This window comes from Phyllobates terribilis, unplaced genomic scaffold (assembly GCF_046119375.1).
Source record: "Phyllobates terribilis strain yellow unplaced genomic scaffold, ASM4611937v1 Scaffold_3__8_contigs__length_932513732, whole genome shotgun sequence".
Lineage (NCBI taxonomy): Eukaryota > Metazoa > Chordata > Amphibia > Anura > Dendrobatidae > Phyllobates > Phyllobates terribilis.
In genome coordinates this window covers 735,565,925-735,585,289 of record NW_027362763.1, presented here as the reverse complement: position 1 = coordinate 735,585,289, position 19,365 = coordinate 735,565,925, and the positions used below count along the sequence as shown (strand labels likewise).

Below are 19,365 nucleotides of genomic sequence, written 5' to 3'. Positions count from 1 at the left end.
GACATGACTAAGCAGTTCAAGGGCACTTGCATGTTTGTAGATATTTTTTGTTTTATTTTAGTTGATACCCCTTTTTCCTAGCCAGTCCTTATTTATCGTTGCTTGCTCTTTATTTGAATAGTTTCTACAGTGTTTGTCATTCTGTTGTCGTAGAAAAGTAGGGAAGAAAAATGAAGGTCTTTGCATCACCCAAATGAAAAATAAAAAAGCAACACATACTGTATTAATGTGAAAAGGACTTTTACCTATTTTGCATAGACGGAGCTAAGTCTTTGCTTGGATATATGCACATTGTCTGTAGCATTTGTATTTGAGGAGCCCTACTTTGATACAAATACAATTAGAATCTTTATAAAGTGAGGTTTTATATTTTCATAAGCAGGAATTTTTCACTAATAACAAGCAGGGTTTCACCCAAATTTACAGCAGTGGGTGGAGGAATAACTTAGAGCCCCCTGAACCCAATGCAAAATTTGTAACCCTGCACTTATAATACTGGCAAATGTGTCAGAGGAGCCAATGGGGCCCTCTTGCACTAGGCCATTTGTGTCATTGCAACTTTTGCCCCCCTTGTATATTCACCCTTCATGTAAGGTAATAGAGATAGCGGCTGCTATGGCTCCCAGACCCTGAAGAAGGCCCTGTCTCTGTTATTAAAAGATCCCCAACAATTGAGGAGATTACAGGCAGTGGAAATGAAATAAGAGTGCAAAAAAAAAGTATAGCGGTAGAGCAGTGATCATTATGGTCTTCATTTTTTCTGCTGATGGATATCATTGGGATAGGCTTGGACCCATGGAGCAACCTGGGTTGTCCTCCAACTAAAGCCCAACATACACATTAGGTGATTGTCAGCTGAACTATGTTTTGGCCGAACGTTTGGTTGACAGCCATCTCAGCCAACCCTGCCATACACGGGACTGTACGTTGTACGGAGCCCTCTTATAATCTCTGTGAGAAAGCCGCCGACTGGCTGTTTATCTCAGGGAGGACAATGTGATTGGCAGTCTGAAATCAGACATGTGCCATTGGCTGGCTCCCCCATACCCATTAGACGGTCTTCCGAACCAGTCTGCATCGGCAGGTGCAGCCGACAATAGTCTCATGTACAGTACAGACCAAAAGTTTGGACACACCTCATTTAAAGATTTTTCTGTATTTTCATGACTTTGAAAATTGTACATTCACACTGAAGGCATCAGAACTATGAATTAACACATGTGGAATTATATACTTAACAAAAAAGTGTGAAACAACTGAAAATATGTCTTATATTCTAGGTTCTTCAAAGTAGCCACCTTTTGCTTTGATGACTGCTTTGCACACTCTTGGCATTCTCTTGATGAGCTTCAAGAGGTAGTCACCTGAAATGGTTTTCACTTCACAGGTGTGCCCTGTCAGGTTTAATAAGTGGGATTTCTTGCCTTATAAATGGGGTTGGGACCATCAGTTGTGTTGTGCAGAAGTCAGGTGGATACACAGCTGATAGTCCTACTGAATAGACTGTTAGCTGTTTTTTTCTTGCCATAATACAAATTCTAAGTAAAGAAAAATGAGTGGGCATCATTACTTTAAGAAATGAAGGTCAGTCAGTCCGAAAACTTAGGCAAACTTTGAAAGTGTCCCCAAGTGCAGTTGCAAAAACCATCAAGCGCTACAAAGAAACTGGCTCACATGAGGACCGCCCCAGGAAAGGAAGACCAAGAGTCACCTCTGCTTCTGAGGATAAGTTTATCCGAGTCACCAGCCTCAGAAATCGCAGGTTAACAGCAGCTCAGATTAGAGACCAGGTCAATGCCACACAGAGTTCTAGCAGCAGACACATCTCTTCAACAACTGTTAAGAGGAGACTTTGTGCAGCAGGCCTTCATGGTAAAATAGCTGCTAGGAAACCACTGCTAAGGACAGGCAACAAGCAGAAGAGACTTGTTTGGGCTAAAGAACACAAGGAATGGACATTAGACCAGTGAAAATCTGTGCTTTGGTCTGATGAGTCCAAATTTGAGATCTTTGGTTCCAACCACCGTGTCTTTGTGTGATGCAGAAAAGGTGACCGGATGGACTCTACATGTCTGGTTCCCACCGTGAAGCATGCAGGAGGAGGTGTGATGGTGTGGGGATGATTTGCTTGTGACACTGTTGGGGATTTATTCAAAATTGAAGGCATGCTGAACCAGCATGGCTACCACAGCATCTTGCAGCGGCATGCTATTCCAACTGGTTTGCATTTAGTTGGACCATCATTTATTTTTCAACAGGACAATGACCCCAAACACACCTTCAGGCTGTGTAAGGGCTATTTGACCAAGTAGGAGAGTGATGGGGTGCTACGCCAGATGACCTGGCCTCCAAAGTCACCAGACCTGAACCAAATCGAGATGGTTTGGGGTGAGCTGGACCGCAGAGTGAAGGCAAAAGGGCCAACAAGTGCTAAGCATCTCTGAGAACTCCTTCAAGATTGTTGGAAGACCATTTCCGGTGACTACCTCTTGAAGCTCATCAAGAGAATGCCAAGAGTGTGCAAAGCAGTCATCAAAGCAAAAGGTGGCTACTTTGAAGAACCTAGAATATAAGACATATTTTCAGTTGTTTCACACTTTTTTGTTAAGTATATAATTCCACATGTGTTAATTCATAGTTTTGATGCCTTCAGTGTGAATGTACAATTTTCATAGTTATGAAAATACAGAAAAATCTTTAAATGAGAAGGTGTGTCCAAACTTTTGGTCTGTACTGTATATATGGGCCTTAAGAGGCGAATAAAGAATTACCGTAATAGGGTTGTGTATGAAAATCCTCACATTTCCACCCCCATTATCTAGATTTTTTGTTTTGCTCGTAAAGTGACTACAATAATGTGCTTGTTTCATTTCTGTTTCTGCATTTTCTACAATAATATTTAGTTATTCTAAATGCTCAAACATCTCATACATAAATATATACATAAAATAAATAATAATAAATCAGAAGGTATAATGGATTCCAATTTCTTTATACTAATTAATCTCATTTGGGTTCTAAATTACAATAAGGATGGATATTATACTGTATCTTAATGACAACCTCCAATGATATTGTTGGACGCAGAAAGGTGACAGCAGCTGGAGCGGCTCAGAGAATGGGTGGTCCGGTTGTCTGTAGTCGACAACTTTATACTTCACTTGGGTGATGCATCCGACAATATCATTAATGATTACCATTAATACATCTACATAAAGCACGGCGAAGGAACTCATGACTTTACCCTTGTATATCCTACATGTTTAGGGTTTTCATGAATAACAGAATCACACTTTTCTCATTAGGAATCTTAATGTCATGAAATTGACCTCATTTGTCTTAAAATATGTTAATTAAACAGTGTGTTCCAGTCTCCATATATTATCACCTTTCCACTGAATAGGTCCTAATTGTTATACCAGCGTAGGCCACACAAAAAACTTGGCCAAGAGGCATTGACTAGAATTGCCGGTCATACATGAATGCTGCTGCTCGATTCATTGTCTAAGCCTATTGACGATTGCTCCAGTTGATCCGCCACCTATCTAACAATCATCACCGATCCAGTGATTAGTTGATAATTTTTGGAGACTGGAAAGCCCCTTTCAATAAGCAAATATTATACACAGATACATGAAAAATGGAAGACTTTGCACTATTTGCATTCTCCTTTGTTGGAAAATGGAGATTTTAATGGTTTTCATTGAAAATGTTCTCATTAGCCATAGAGAGGGTCAATGTATGACACGGATATAATCTCTCTGATACTTATTGAATATCTATATATCCATGAAACATTTACATACAAACATAAATACCTGCTAATTTGCATAAATTATGTTACTATAATTTAGGTTCCTATAGCGGTACTTCTACATGGCTACCATATCTGGTCATTATAAGTGCTAACGAGCCTGAGGTTAGAATGAATGGCTTTTTCGATAACTTAGTTTGGAAATGATTATTCTAAATGAATAGGTGGCCAGAGGGTCATATGAAGTTATAGAATTAAAGAGTTTGTCCACTACTTTATCATTCATCATCACTGTTTGATCAGTCTGGGTCCGACACCCGGCACCGTCGCCGATCTGCGGTTCTCTGTGTCGGTGGCAGTCGCTGGCCGGAAATGGTCAATTGCGGAGCTGCTTGGTCTTTTGACAGTGGCCTGGCAGGGAACTACACATCTGCCTCCTATTGATTTGAAAAGGGGGCAGATGTGCAGTACCCTGCCATGGCTACTATCAGAAGATGGAGCAGCTCTGCAATTGATTACTTCCGGCCAGTGGCTGGCACCGACACCGAGAACAGCAGATCGGCGGGGGTGCCGGATGTTGGACCCTGCCTGATCAGTCTTTGATGACCGATCCTAAGGACAGCTCATCAATGATAAAGTAGTGGACAACCTCTGTAACCAGGGCTGTGGATTCGGTAAGCCAAGCTTCCGACTCCTCAATTTCCATGGCACCGACTCTGACTGCATGACTCCGACTCCCTCATCCATGGCTCATGTTTAAGTGATAAATTTACTGTAGCACAGATTCATCTCTGCTAAAAGTCTAGACCCTTAGATCAGGAATAGGACAGACATTTATAGGACATTTCATAACTTTCCCAAATTCTTATGAATAAATATTCCCCACACACTGCATTGAACTACTGTACCCAATTTATGTTATATTTTAGGATTCGGAGTCGGTCCATTTTATACCGAACTTGACTTCACCAAAATGGGCACCGACTCCACGACTCCAAATCCACAGCCCTGTCTGTAACACCTTTGATTTGTAAATATGGGATTGTAGAGATGTCTTATATTTGCTGTGTACTGTGAAGCTTTCATAGTAATATCAGGGATAATTGTGTTTAATTATATAGCTACACAAAACTAAACCCTCAGGCTATGCTCGCACATTGCAGAAAATTTCCACTGCGGATTTGATTAGAAATATGCTCATAAATCCACAATGAAATCCGCAAGTAACACATCCGCAAGTTCTACAATGTGTGACTGGGATATTGAAAGACCCATTTACTTGTGTTGTACTGTAAATAGCTGCAGTGCGGAATCTGAACCTGAAATCTGCGACAAATCCACAATGTGTGAACTTGTCCTTATTTCTATTGGCTACTTTTACCAGCAAGGCAGCATAAGGAAGAATCATATAGATATGTGGATTTCTAGTCTAAGTTTTCAACTTTTTTTTTTATTCAATTATTTTTTTTCCCAATCTAAAAAGTACTGAAGCTTTTCATTATTAAAGTGAAAATTTGGTCTTTCTGACTCTAAGATAACGTCGGGGTAACAAAGCATTAGACTTGCCGATTTTAAAAGCCTGATTCTTTTGTTGTTTCAGGGGAGATTCGCCACTGTTCAAAGTTTCTGGCAGTGTCTTACTCCCCTCTCCATTCAGCACACGTGCACACTCGGTCATAGTGAGCGTGCATGCATCAGGACATATTGTAATTAGCCTACAGTGATTAAGATGTATGTAGCTGATGCCTTCTTCTGAACTTATGTCACTTTCTTGTGTCATTTACAGATCTAGCAAAGGTTAAACTGACTCAGAAAAAAGCAATGGAGTATTACTGCACAAAAAAGTTTAATTCAACACCTATTTTGACATTGGTTATTGGCTTGTGTAGTATTAAAGGGGTTGTCCAGACTTGGGCTACAGTTGGAATAAGGCACTCCTATTTTCTTTGGAACACAAGTAGGGTCCCACCCCATATATAATAAATATAGAACTTGGCACTCGTAGTGGATGAAAAAATAATGGTGATTTGTTGAAAAAAAATAAATAAAAGAATTTATTCAATAAATCACCATTATTCTTTCATCTACTATGAGTGGCAAGTTCTATTTTTATTCTATGTGACTGCCGACTGGTGAATCCTTAGATTGCACGCTGTGAGGATTCTTCAGCGGCGGGAATGTGACCGCAAGTATGTGCTTTGCATACAAGCGGTCACATGCCGACTAGATGGACTGAGTGAGGCCTGACACGTTTAGTTGGAATGTGGCCGGGAGTATGCAAATCACATACTTGCTGTCACATGACTGCACTCATCCGATGACGACAAAGGAGAATCCTCACAGCGTGCAGTGTGCGCACATAAAGTGACTGCAGACTTGTAGCCTGAGGATGGACAACCCCTTTAAGATACCCTCTTGTGAGATAACCTTCTGTGACATTTTATGGAGATGGTGTAATGATAACCTTTGCTCCATCTGTATCTTTATTTTCAATCAAATTGACAATAAATGTAAGTTATAACGGTAAGCAGAAGACTACTATGACCAATTAGTTAAGTAGTAGTAGACAAAACAAGTAGATATTCATTATATATATATATATATATATATATATATATATATATACTGTACATGTATATATATGTTTATATATAGTGTATTTTTGTATTTATGTATCTAATGTGTGGCTTGATGCAATTAAAATACTTAAAATATTACTTAAAATGCTTAAAATATGTAAACAATTAGATATACAGTATATCACAAAAGTGAGTACACCTCTCATATTTTTGCAAATATTTTTGGATTGGCCAAGTATGTCGCTCCAAATTTACAGTTATACAAGCTGTACATGGACTGCTTTACATTGGATCAAAGTGTCATACAGTATCTTCAGCATTGTCCCATGAAAAGATATAATAACATATTTACAAAAAATGTGAGGGGTGTACTCACTTTTGTAATATACTGTAATTGAAATTCAAGAAATGTCTCCATAGCAAAAAATGAAAATGTGCCAGTCATTTTTGCTCCCTGGTTTTGTCCCGTCACATATAACATATGGCCTACACATGTTCCCACTCCCCATTTGCACGTGTATGTACATACGTCCATCTAGAGGGGAAATGTTTTCACACCTCCATACTTTTATTGTTGGACTATTACATTACATATTTGCAGCATTTTGTGTTTCCCAATGGACGGATTCAAGAAAAATCCTGAACGTGATATATAATCAATAACATCAAATCCGACATTCAGGAAAATATCATGAAAAAAAGAAAAACAATCATATTCACATTCTCATTTTGGTGATTTATTGACCTTATGGGGTTGAACTGACTACATCCATGGTGTTCCTGCTATAACCAATATTTGGCTGCGATTGTCATGTTGAGCCAGAGAACAGATCAATAGTCTGTGGGGACAGCAGGGAACATAGGAGAACGCTGTAAATGGAGGTGCCAAAGTGGTGCTAACACGGTACAATAAGAATTCAAATTGTCTCTTCAGAGAGGAAGAGGACTAGAACTCTAGCGACACCTACAGGAAGTGGTTCTAGTCCTCTTCCTCTCTGAAGAGCATTGCAGCTTAAAAGTCTCCTCACCTCGACATGTCAGGCTTGACATGTTATTCTCCGCAATGAGAAACGTTACCCTTGGATTACAGCAAGAATGTGATTTTTTAGTTGTTAGGAAACCCTTTCTAATCTACTTTATTTTAGCTATCGTGTACAAGCTCCATCAGCATCCTACAATGTGAAGGATTGATATTTCAGTCTATTTAATTATTTACACCCACAAATGTACTTATATAAGTTCTAGAGATGTTTAAAGAGAACTTATTAGTGTTCTTTGCCCTCTGAAATAAGAAACAAAAATTAGGGTCTACTGTACCTATAGGCAATTCTAGGGGTTCTATTTTATTTTTCACTCTATAGTCAAAATTTGTTATAAATTATGTTAAAAGATTCCACAGTTGATAGGTAACACTGTTATTTGTCATGTGATGCTTTTTAGTCATTCACAAAATCACAGATTTTCTATAAATGGATTGTCCATGTAAGGCCACGTTTGCACGTTCAGTATTTGGTCAGTATTTTACATCAGTATTTATAAGCCAAAATGAGGAGCGGAACCATCAGAGAAAAAGTATAATAGAAACAAGTCACCACTTCTGTATTTATCACCCACTCCTGGTTTTGGCTTACAAATACTGATGTAAAATATTGACCAAATACTGAACGTGTGAACGTGGCCTTAGGGGTATTTACACTGAAAGATTATCGTAAATGAGCGTTCATAGGGACACTTATATCTCGATAATCGTGCTGTCTAAACAGGCTGCCGATCACTCGATGAACGAATAAAGAGTGCTCATTTGTTGAGAGAAATTATCTTTTGTGCTGCACAAAAATGTATCACATATCATTCTGGGCAGCGTATCATCCTGTGTAAACAGGACTCACACTGCCGAGAACAATGACAGCCCATGTATAATAAGCGATCTATTACATAGTTACATAGTTTATAAGGCCGAAAAAAGACAAGCGTCCATCCAGTTCAGCCTATTTCTTGTGCACTGCAGCTATTCCGCAGCGTTGATCCAGGGGAAGGCAACAAAAAAACAAAACAAACAAAAAAAAAACATGCGGTATAGGCCAATTGACATCATTGAGGAAAAAATTCACTTCCCGACACCAATCTGGATTAATTAACTATCACTAAGCATAAGATGTAATTTTATTGTTCTCAAGAAAGGCGTCCAGGCCTCTCTTGAACTCATTAAGTGAGTTGGACATCACCACTTCCTCTCCCAGAGAGTTCCAGAGTCTCACGGCTCTGACCGTAAAGAATCCCCTTCTATGCTGGTGCAGGAACCTCCTTTACTCCAGACGCATAGTGTGCCCCCTCGTCTTTGTCACCATCCTTGGTATAAACAGGTCATGGGAGAGATCTCTGTACTGCCCCCTGATGTATTTATACATGTTTATGAGGTCTCCCCTAAGCCTTCTCTTTTCCAACGTAAATAGGCCTAATTTTGACAACCTTTTTACAGACCTTTCAGTGCACATTATTAAGCAAATGTTGATTGGTAAATATTTACCAATTGGTGGGTGATCAATGCCGCAAATTAGTTCATGTAAACCCACTTTTAGTAAAGAGGGATCATTCATTATCCTAATCTCTAATTTCTACTGTAAATGCCACTTTAACTGCATTTACATTGGCCGATAATCCGTCAGATTCCAACTGTAATGACCCATCGTTCATGATAGCTGTGTAATGTGAGTGGGTTCAGCGACTGAACTGTGTCTAAAAACGCTCGTTCGTCGTGCATGAAATTGTTTAGGCGATAGAAAAAAATTATCGTTCAACTTTCGAAAATTGTATAATGTAAATGGAGGTTGATCGCTCGTTCAACGATTTGACTGACGAAAAGGAGAAGTGGAAATTCAAGTCTTATATGGGGTTGACCATGTTTCAAGGAAATAAATAGTTCCGGAGCAGTTCTAGCATTGGAACGAGTACAAATGTTCGATTTGCTAATTCAATTAAATTGTCCTTTCGCAGTATCAACGGAAATATCTGTGCATCAATTCATGAAGGCAAGTGTTCAAAATACTTATTATCACTACGGTTGTTTTCACATTAAGTTTTTGCCCATGTTCGTTGGTACCATTGGGGCTTGCATATAAACCCCCTGAAAAACAGGATTTCGGTGTATGCACCGACAGCTCGAAATTGGTGGCGACACAGTCAAAGTGTGCTTTGTCATGCATTATTTTCGGGCGTATTTGGCTACTGGAATCAGACACTCAAACGCAGGCTACTACAACTGAATGTCCGCCTCCAGTAGGCATACATGCCCAAAAATGATGCACAACAGAGTGCACATTCACTCTGTCAGCACCATTATAGTCTATGGCTCGGTTGGCACATACGCCAGAATCCTGTTTTGCGGGTGGTGGGTGTTCAGACACAAGCTCTGATGGGACCAACTAATGTGGAAAAAACGCAGTGTGAAAGGAGCTTTATGGGATTTCAACATCGAACACAAATACACTTCAGATTATCTGTGTGAACACGGGGTACGATGATCGGGGTTACGATATAAAGATCATCGCTATTCAACTGTTTAATTCACGATTCTCATCCTATATAAACACTTGTTTGACATCATTTGCTGGAGTTACGATCTGATTGTTAATCATGTAAACAGATGTTTACTCTGGTGGACCTGTCCTGTCCGGCGTTACACACATAAGTTTCCCGTTATTTTGACATTTGAACATTATGTAGTGCTTCATTTCTCCTCTGGGGGCACTGCAGGAAAATTGAACACTTATTTTCAGATTTCCCAACAGTTTACGGCTGATTGCTGCTGGTCACAGCAGGGGGACACTTTGCAATATGCTATTTGTCAAGAGACCCTTCTAACATGCAGGGATTATCCTGTCATGATGATAGAGGGAGTGCTGATAGCGGTGAGGATGTCCATTTATTGAAATGGATCTTGTCTTTAAGGATGAATGAATTTTACTTTACGCAAGAACACATTTTTAGCTATTAGTTGTAATCATACGGCTGTAACTCTTCTCCCTGTTGTTAGCAGATACAGTTGTTTCTGCAGAGATATGTAGCCAAATTGTATCAATTTGATATTAAATTTCTTTTTTGTCTGTAATTTGGTCCACAGTCAAGTTTAGATATGTGGCAAAATAGCAATGTAATAACTTTAGCAAGGGTGGAAATAGATTATATAATCTCAACCGACTGCCAAATACAGGTGCAACTCACAAAATTAGAATGTCATCAAAAAGTTAATTTATTTCAGTTCTTCAATACAAAAAGTGAAACTCATATTATATAGCGTATTTACACACAGAGTGATCTATTTCAGGTGTTTATTTCTGTTAATGGTGATGATTATGGCTTACAGCCAATGATAACACAAAAGTCATTATCTCAGTAAATTAGAATACTTTATAACAACAGCTTGAAAAATGTTTTTAAAATCAGAAATGTTACTACTACTGAAATGTATGTTCAGTAAATGCACTCAATACTTGGTCAGGGCTCCTTCTGCATCAATTACTGCATCAATGCGGCTTGGCATGGAGGCGATCAGCCTGTGGCACTGCTGAGGTGTTATGGAAGCCCAGGTTGCTTTGATAGCAGCCTTCAGCATTGTTGGGTCTGGTGTCTCTCATCTTCCTCTTGACAATACCCCATAGATTCTCTATGGGGTTAAGGTCAGGCGAGTTTGCTGGCCAATCAAGCACAGTGATAGTGTTGTTTATAAACCAGGTATTGGTACTTTTTGCAGTGTGGACAGGTGCCAAGTCCTGAAATGTCCATCTCCAAAAAGCTTGTTGGCAAAGGGAAGCATGAAGTGCTCTAAAATTTCCTGGTAGACGGCTGCTCTGACTTTGGTCTTGATAAAACACAGTGGACCTACACCAGCAGATGACATGGCTCCCCAAACCATCAATGATTGTGGAAACTTGGATTGTGGACTAATTTTTACAGAACTGTGCCGTGTGCAAGGTCGAATGGTGCTTCAGGATTAAATACCAAGTCAGGAAGTATCCAATAAGTGTCCTACCATTGAAGGGTTTGAATGGAATCAGTCACCAATCTCCTGCAGATTAACCAGCAAACAACCCAGCAAGAGATACTTAACTGGAATCATTGTTTCTGCCCCTAGGTTGTGCTGCTCTTAGATTAAGTGGCAAAAACCTGGTGACACAGTACCTTTAATCTCAAATCTTTAAGCGTAATGAGAAGAAACTTGGGCTCGGGAGCCATGTTTTATTGCTCAGTCGGGGTCCTCGCTGTCTTTGAGTTAAGCAAACGAGCGCTGTGCAAAATTGTCTAAGTTAAGGTTCGTACACACGATCTATTTTCTCGGTGGTTTTAATGGATAGTATTCATACCTGTGATATTCTGTGGGGTTGTGCACATGTCCAATTTTTCCTCGGACCGACTGGTCTGCGTGAAAAATCGGAGACTTGTCCGATTTTGATTTGAGTGTCGCATCAAAATCGGCAATGTAAGTCTATGGGCCCATGAAAAAATTGGATTCCACTCTGATGACATCCGAGTGTGGTCTGATTTTCACGGACTGACAGAATGGAGAAGGTGGAGGAGTTTTTGTTCTTCTCTCCACGTCCGAGAAAAGCTGGTGCCACTCTGATCAGAATAATTGAACCGTTTTTCTCGGATATGGCGAAAACATTCATGTCTCTCTTCTAGGGATGAGCGGACCCGTGGATGTTCTGGTTCGTCAGGTTTTACCGACTTTTAGTTCAAAATTCGGTTCAGGTACGGAACTCTAGCCGAACCCGAACCCCAGAGAAGTCAATAGAGACCCGAACTTTGGTGCTGTAAAATGGTCATAGTAAGGGCTAGGGGGTCTCTCTCGCCTCCCCGATTCTGAACACTAAAACAGACATCCGGAAGAACTCCATGTTCAGAGTTCAGCACCAGACACTAGGTGTCTGGTACAAACCCAAAACTTTACAATTCGGGTTCACTCATCTCCAACCCTTAGTCCTCTACACATTGAATGAAACAGCATGCTTTGATATCAATGGTAGTTATAGAACTAGAGTTATAGAACAACCGTATCTCAGCCACTTCCGGCAAATTCTGTATCTCCACCTCCGGTGATTAGAGCTGAACAGAGTTTTTCCCATTTCAGTTTTAAAAAAAAAATTATGTGAAAGCTTTATAGAAAAAAAAATATTATAAAAACATGTTCCATATTTTTTTTTTTGCAATTTCCTGCACAGCTAACAAATTTGCTTTGAAAAGAATTTTCTAGCCTCATTCCTGTCAAAAATCAATATCTGTGAAATATTTAGCTGTAATTGGAAATAGCTGTTTGTTATGAATGCCAATAATGCTGCACTTGTGTTTTGAGGACATGAATGATTAATACATGTGTGAAGAGTCATTAGAATTAGCTTGTGGTCTCACCCCTATGTTCTCAAGACTGATCTCTAATGACATTTATTTCAAGGAGCAGAAGAAGAAACATATGGCATAAACATTGCTAATCGCATATTCAGTGCAATTGCTTGATCTTGATAGAGATTATTTGTTTTTTTTAGGTTTTATTTTTCTTTTTTATTTACTAAAAATTGAAACTGAATTATCAAATTACTGAACAGAACGATTATTATTTTCATCTAAGCTTGAAGGGGTTGTTCATGGGATAAAAAATATTTTAAAATGGCTCGGACTAAAAAAAAAAAATGTAAATAAATTATGTTCTCCCATAATTTACTTAATCCCCCACATCTCCCATTGCTTACCCAGTCTCTGGTGGTCTCTACTTCTTGGTTTTGGGAAGATCTGGATGGGACAAATGCAGATAGGGCAGTAACGTAAGGTATAAGATGGAGGTGAGGGTGATGATAGTGCTCACCTGTAAGGGTTGTGTAAGGACCCAAAAACTGTAGAAGCCTAATGTGCCGTAGTTGCAACCCTGTGGCTGGAGGAGATTATTATATAGATAGTAGTTTGGCAGTGTGGATATTATCATGATATGCAGGCTGCGCTTATGGAAAGGATGAGATCCGGAGTGTATAAGTAAAGTTTTTTACTCACACCAACGCGTGTCACTTTTTTTTTTTACCTTGAGAAGGGTGCCAAAACGCGTTGGTGTGAATAACAATCCTTGCTTATACTCGTCTAATCTCATCCTTTTCGTGATAATATCCACTTTGCCATACTTAGAATCCTAGATTGTTAGAGTTGGAAGGGACCTCCAGGGTCATCGTGTCCAACCCCCTGCTCAATGCAGGATTCACTAAACCATCTCAGACAGATGTCTGTCCAGCCTCTGTATGAAGACTTCCATTGAAGGAGAACTCACCACCTCTCGTGGCCGCCTGTTCCACTCACTGATCGCCTTCACTGTCAAAACGCTTTTTTTAATATCTAAAATGTATCTTCTCCCTTTCAGTTTCATCCCATTGCTTCTCAGGTTTCCATGTGCAAATGATAATAAGGATGATCCCTGTACATTGTGACATCCCTTCAGATATTTGTAGACAGCTATTAAGTCTCCTCTTAGTCTTCTTTGTTGCAAGCTAAACATTCCCGGATCGTGTAACCGTTCCTCGTAGGACATAGTTTGCAGTCCGCTCACCATCCTGATAGCTCTTCTCTGAACTTGCTCCAGTTTTTCAATGCCTTTTTTAAAATACTTCTTGGTTTTGTGCCAATACACAGGATACGTCAGAAAAAAAATATATAGCCAGTCACTGGCTAAAATTGGTCACTACTGCAGTTAGTGATTGCCTCAGTAATTGTCCAATGAGGCTTATTTGTCCTTACGTTTTCCCCCAAAAACTAATTTTACCAAACGGGGAAGAAAGTAATCAAGGAAGGCTTTCTAATGCAATTTTGTATTTAGATTTGATCAGGACTAACAATAGCACCATGCAAACCCGTGTAGATTCTGGGTCCTATTGGTCTTGAGAGGCCCATGGTTAAACATTTTTCACTTTTCAATAGAAGGTTTGGGTAGACAGGGGAGAAATGGGGATTTTGTCACCCGAGATCCCACGTACAGCTTAGGCTAAGTTGACATGTCTAGTAATCAGCAGAGATCCGTTGGCAAAAAAGTTGTGCAGACACAACTCTTTTATCTCACTTAAAAAGCTGATTTCAACTGGATCCGTTTTTCTAACCTTGAAGTCTATGGAATACGGATCTGTTAAATAGCCATCAGTTTTTCTTTCATTTGAAAAGGATCCATATTTTACTTACTGGATGTGGAAAGAATAAATATTTAACAGATACAACTGGACATATGATCTGTCAAGTAATCATCTATTTAAAACTGATCCAGAAAGAGAAAAATGGAACATTTTCAATTGAAAGAAAAATGTGTGGCTGTTTAACCGATCCATTTTCCATATACTTCAGTGTTAAAAAAAAACGGATTAAATTGGAATTCATTTTTCTAGTCGAACAAAAAAGTTGTATCTGCACAACTTTCTTTATCACCAGATTGCTGCTTGATCTGTTTCAAATGGATGATTACTCGGCGTGTGAACTTAACCTTAAGCTGGCTCTGAATTTCATCCTGATACTGAGATAGGAAAAAATGAAAAGCACTGAAATATAACATCTGGGGTGTGTGACTGCGGAGTCCAATTCCCTAACAAAATATTGAGTAAAAAAATATTGACAGCAAATTAGAATAAGACCCTTGAAGCGTACACACTTCAGCTTTGACAGCTGGACCACCCAAAGCACAATTGCACCTGTCTACCCTCTATGTAAATAATTAGCAAATAAAAAAATCTCTAAATATAACTGTTTTGGTTAAAATAGTCTGGTTAATATTGTCCATTCATCAGGTTTATTTTAAAGCGAATCTGTCAGCAGGTTTTTGCTATGCAATCTTCAAGCAATGTGTCACTTACTGGGCTGTGTTTTGCGGTTTCAATACAATCAGTGTTTTATTAGCAGGAGATTATCATTAGAGGACTAGGTGTCTCGTTCCTCCCGGTCCAGCTTCGCCCCACCACTGATTAGCAGCTCTCTGTCACTATACAATGTACACATATAGCTGTGATGTGGGTGGGGCTATATGGAGCTCAACAACTGAGCTCTTCTAGATCTGTAGCAGAGAAAACTGTAATTTTATCACAACTGTTGCTCGCAGTAAACTACGTGACATATCACTGGAATCAGGGTCTTTTTCCCTATATCATGCTCCTGTTAAATTCACTGTAAATTTTTTCTGACAGATTCCCTTTAAGTCATTTTACACTTCTGTCACAGATACTGTTTTGTGATATTTTCATATCTTTAGACTTTCTACACACTTTTCTGTGGCTTTATTTACACACATATTTTTTATGCATATTTTGTCCTTTACAGAAGCCTGGGAAAGCATGAGAAACTCCACACCTAATAAAAATGCCATAAACCAAAATAAATTCACAAAAAGTGTGAAAAAAAAAGCACCCAAATATACTGATTGTAAGTCGTTTCATTGATTGACTTAAACAAAACCATAAATGCTTCTTTCTCCTCCTGGATTCATTTTTCACTTTCAGTCCATGAGTAAAATCTGTATTCAGTGAAGACAGATTTTTACATTACTGTGATGGAATGTGCTTTTAAAGTTCTATGGAGAGAGGAGGGAGAGGAGCTAGAGGCAGACACAGACATTCTGCTGCAAGTTCCCCTGAAACGTCAGTTACAGTCTTCCATAGAACTTTATGAGCACCAACTGTCAAATTTAAAATGGGAAAATATGTATTCAATGAAGACAGTGAAATGAGAATTTTGAGAATGAATGATCAGTCCAGGATGAGAAAGAAGTGGGTTTTTCTAATAAGATATATTAGAAAGTTTCTTATTTTCACATGTATTATTAAAAAAAAAACTAAAACAACAGTTACTCTTTATGGCACGTTCCCCTTATATGTTTTGCACCACAGTCTGTATTTTTCATTTTGGCTGTGCCATATCCAATTTCTAGTCATTTACAAACCATTGCTGCATTTTAATGCTAAAATTCAGCCACCATTAATGTATATTAGAAAAGCTTTAATCCTCCAACTTCCCATCTATTCAGACATTAGCATCGAGCCTGAAGAGCTCTGACCTTTTATACTTTTTTAAAAAAAAAACAGTTAGAACATACATCTGAGAAACAATTAACCTTTGGTGCTGCAGAGAATCCGCCTCAATGAAACTAGTCTGTTTCCATCATGAAACACAGGATGATATCACAATAATTTATCGCAAAATACTTTATCAGCTGTGGACTATGTATAAAATTGGATTTTCTCCAATTAGAGGGGTTGCCTAGGCCACTCTGTCCATATGGGATGTGTAGTAGTAGGGTTTATTGACACAGACATTCTGTCACCCAGGACAAAAAAAGACAGCTGTTCTAGCTCAGAGGCTAAAGGGCCTTAGCGAGACCAAAGATCCTGGAAAAAAAAACTCTTTAACAAGTCATTAAAGTTATGTCCATTAAAACCAACCTAGAATGATTTATTTCATTGTCCTTTATGTAAGGTTTCCTTTTGCATACATTAATTTTAAATGAATTGATCATTTACATTTTACACCCTTCCCAAAAAAAACACTAAAATTAACGGCCCTGCCACCAAAGGACATGGTGATGAAGGTCAACTGACTGGAAAGAGAAAGTCACTTCTTATCCCATATTAGGTGTCCTTGACACCTATTGTGGATTTTCATAAAATTGTACTCTTTTTCTTTCAATAAATGTAACATTACCAAACATTTCAATCCATCAAATGGCAAGAAGTGCCACCATCCTTTGCCTTCAAAAGAGCAACAATTCTTCTAGGTACACCTGTACATTGTTTTTGAAGGAACTTGGCAGGGAATTGTTCCGAACATCTTGGAGAACTAAATACACACCCTGTGTGGATGTAGGAGTCTTCTGTAATCTCATACAGACTCAATGATGTTGAGATCAGGGCTCTGTGGGGGCCATATCATCACTTTCAGGACTCCTTGTTCTTCTTTATGCTGAAGATAGTTCTTAATGACATTGGCTGTAGGTTTGGAGTTATTGTCCTGCTACTTAATAAATTTGGGGCCAATTAGATGCCTCCTTTATGGTACTGCATGATAGATAAGAATCTGTCTGTATTTCTCAGCATTAAGGATACCCAAAAGTGAGCAAGGTTGAGAAGCGTAGATGCCATAGTCGGGCAAGGAAACTTAGTGTAGCAGATGAAAGACACATTATGCTTTCTTCTCTTTGAAATCAGAAGATGGCCAGCAGTGCCATCTGCTCAAAACCGACAGCAATCAGTGGGAGCCCTCTAGAATTTGGAGAAGTCTGGCTAGAAGTGGTCTTCATGGAAGAATTGCAAGGCTAATTGACTCAAAAATGTACAAAAACAGAAAAATGGCAGCATGTGCTCTGGACTGGTGAGTGAAAATGTGAAATATTTGCCTGTATCAGAAATCAGTTTGTGAAGGACTGGCGAGCGGTACAATAATGAGTATCTTCAGGCAAGGATGGAGGGTACTTGCAAGTATGGGACTGCATTTCAGCAAATGGAGTTGGAATTTGGGTAACATAAAGATGTCCTTATTTCTGAGAAAATACAGACAGATACTTCACCATCCTGCAATAACATCAGGGAGGCATCTGATTGCCCTCAAATTTATTCTGCAGTAGGAAAACGACCCCAAACATACAGTCAATGTCATTAAGAGCTACCTTAAGAACAAGGAGTCCTATATGTAATGATCCTGCCCACAGAATCCTGATCTCAACATCATCAAGTCTGTCTGGGATTACATGAAGAGACAGAAGTGTTTGCACAAGCGACATCCACAGGAGATCTGTGGTTATTTCTCCAAGATGTTTAAAACAACCTTCATGCTGAGTTCCTTCAAAAATTGTGTGCAAGTACTTAGAAGAATTGATGCTGTTTTGAAGGCAAAGGGGGTTACATTTGCATTTTGTTAATTGATAAAAGATAAACTATTAATAGTGATAAGCGAGCCTGTTCTGTTAACCCTTTCGGCGAACATGCTCAGGTGCTCATCTAGTATCTTCAACATGCTCGAGTGTTATGTTTTAGTTAATCCGTGCTCATGATTTGCGACTATTTGACAGCTTTAATACATGTGAGGAAGGCCTAAGAAACAGGCGTTCCTCACATGTATTAAAGCTGTCAAACAGTTGCAAAGCATGAGCACGGAGTGACTAAAACATAACACCCGAGCACGCTGAAGATACTCGGAAAACACCCGAGCATGCTCGTAAATCTCGAGTAACGAGCATGCTCACTCATCACTAACTATTAACACTTCTATCTTTTAAAGTTGTGTAACTTTGCAGAATTTTTTACACACCTGTCTAAAACTTTTGCACAGTACTTTAGTACTGTATATTGATAACATAATGTACTTATTGGCTCAGCCACCCAGTTGTATGTATACCATATTCCAATATTAAAACTGTCCTTCCAGTAAGTTTGCTGCGTATAACGCTAAATACGGGAGGATGTAGTCTCAGAGTTGTAGAGTTCTTTCTACTACAAAAGTCTATACAGAATATACAAGAGTAATAATTTAGTGTACACTCATCTTTCCTTTTGAGTAGCCCCCTTGTATCAGCAATGTACTGTATGTTTGTGTGGCCGCACAGGCACGCTAAGGTCCTATACTTTCTCAACCTTGTACTAATCACTGTCAAACCAAGGCACTATATTGTACTAATATAACAATTAAAAAAGGGCTACACTATTCTGAAAATAAAATAGATGACAGCTGTAAAGAGCGTAAATTGGCCACAAAGAAAGGAAATCACTCATGCTGAAATTGTCAAAGGATCGCACATTTTATTGATATACTGTATGTATGAAAGACCAACCCCGTATTAGGAGACATTCATAATTGACAATGATGTGTATGCAAACAAGTTAGATTTTTTGGGGGGGATTAGTAAAATGGGAATTCCCATCATAAAAAAGTAATGGCATATCAATTGCTATATCACTGTTACCATAGCCCAACTCTGCTAAGTTCTGCTCATAGATCGGCACCGACTTGGTGTCCAATATATTTGAACGAAGGGAA

The 19,365-nt window shown here is 39.0% G+C and overlaps 1 protein-coding gene across 14 annotated transcripts in view; it reads left to right on the top strand.

The window, feature by feature from the left end:
* Window positions 1–19,365, top strand: part of NRXN1 (neurexin 1) — a 1,901,072-nt gene that overhangs the window by 3,554 nt on the left and 1,878,153 nt on the right. The window lies entirely within an intron of this gene.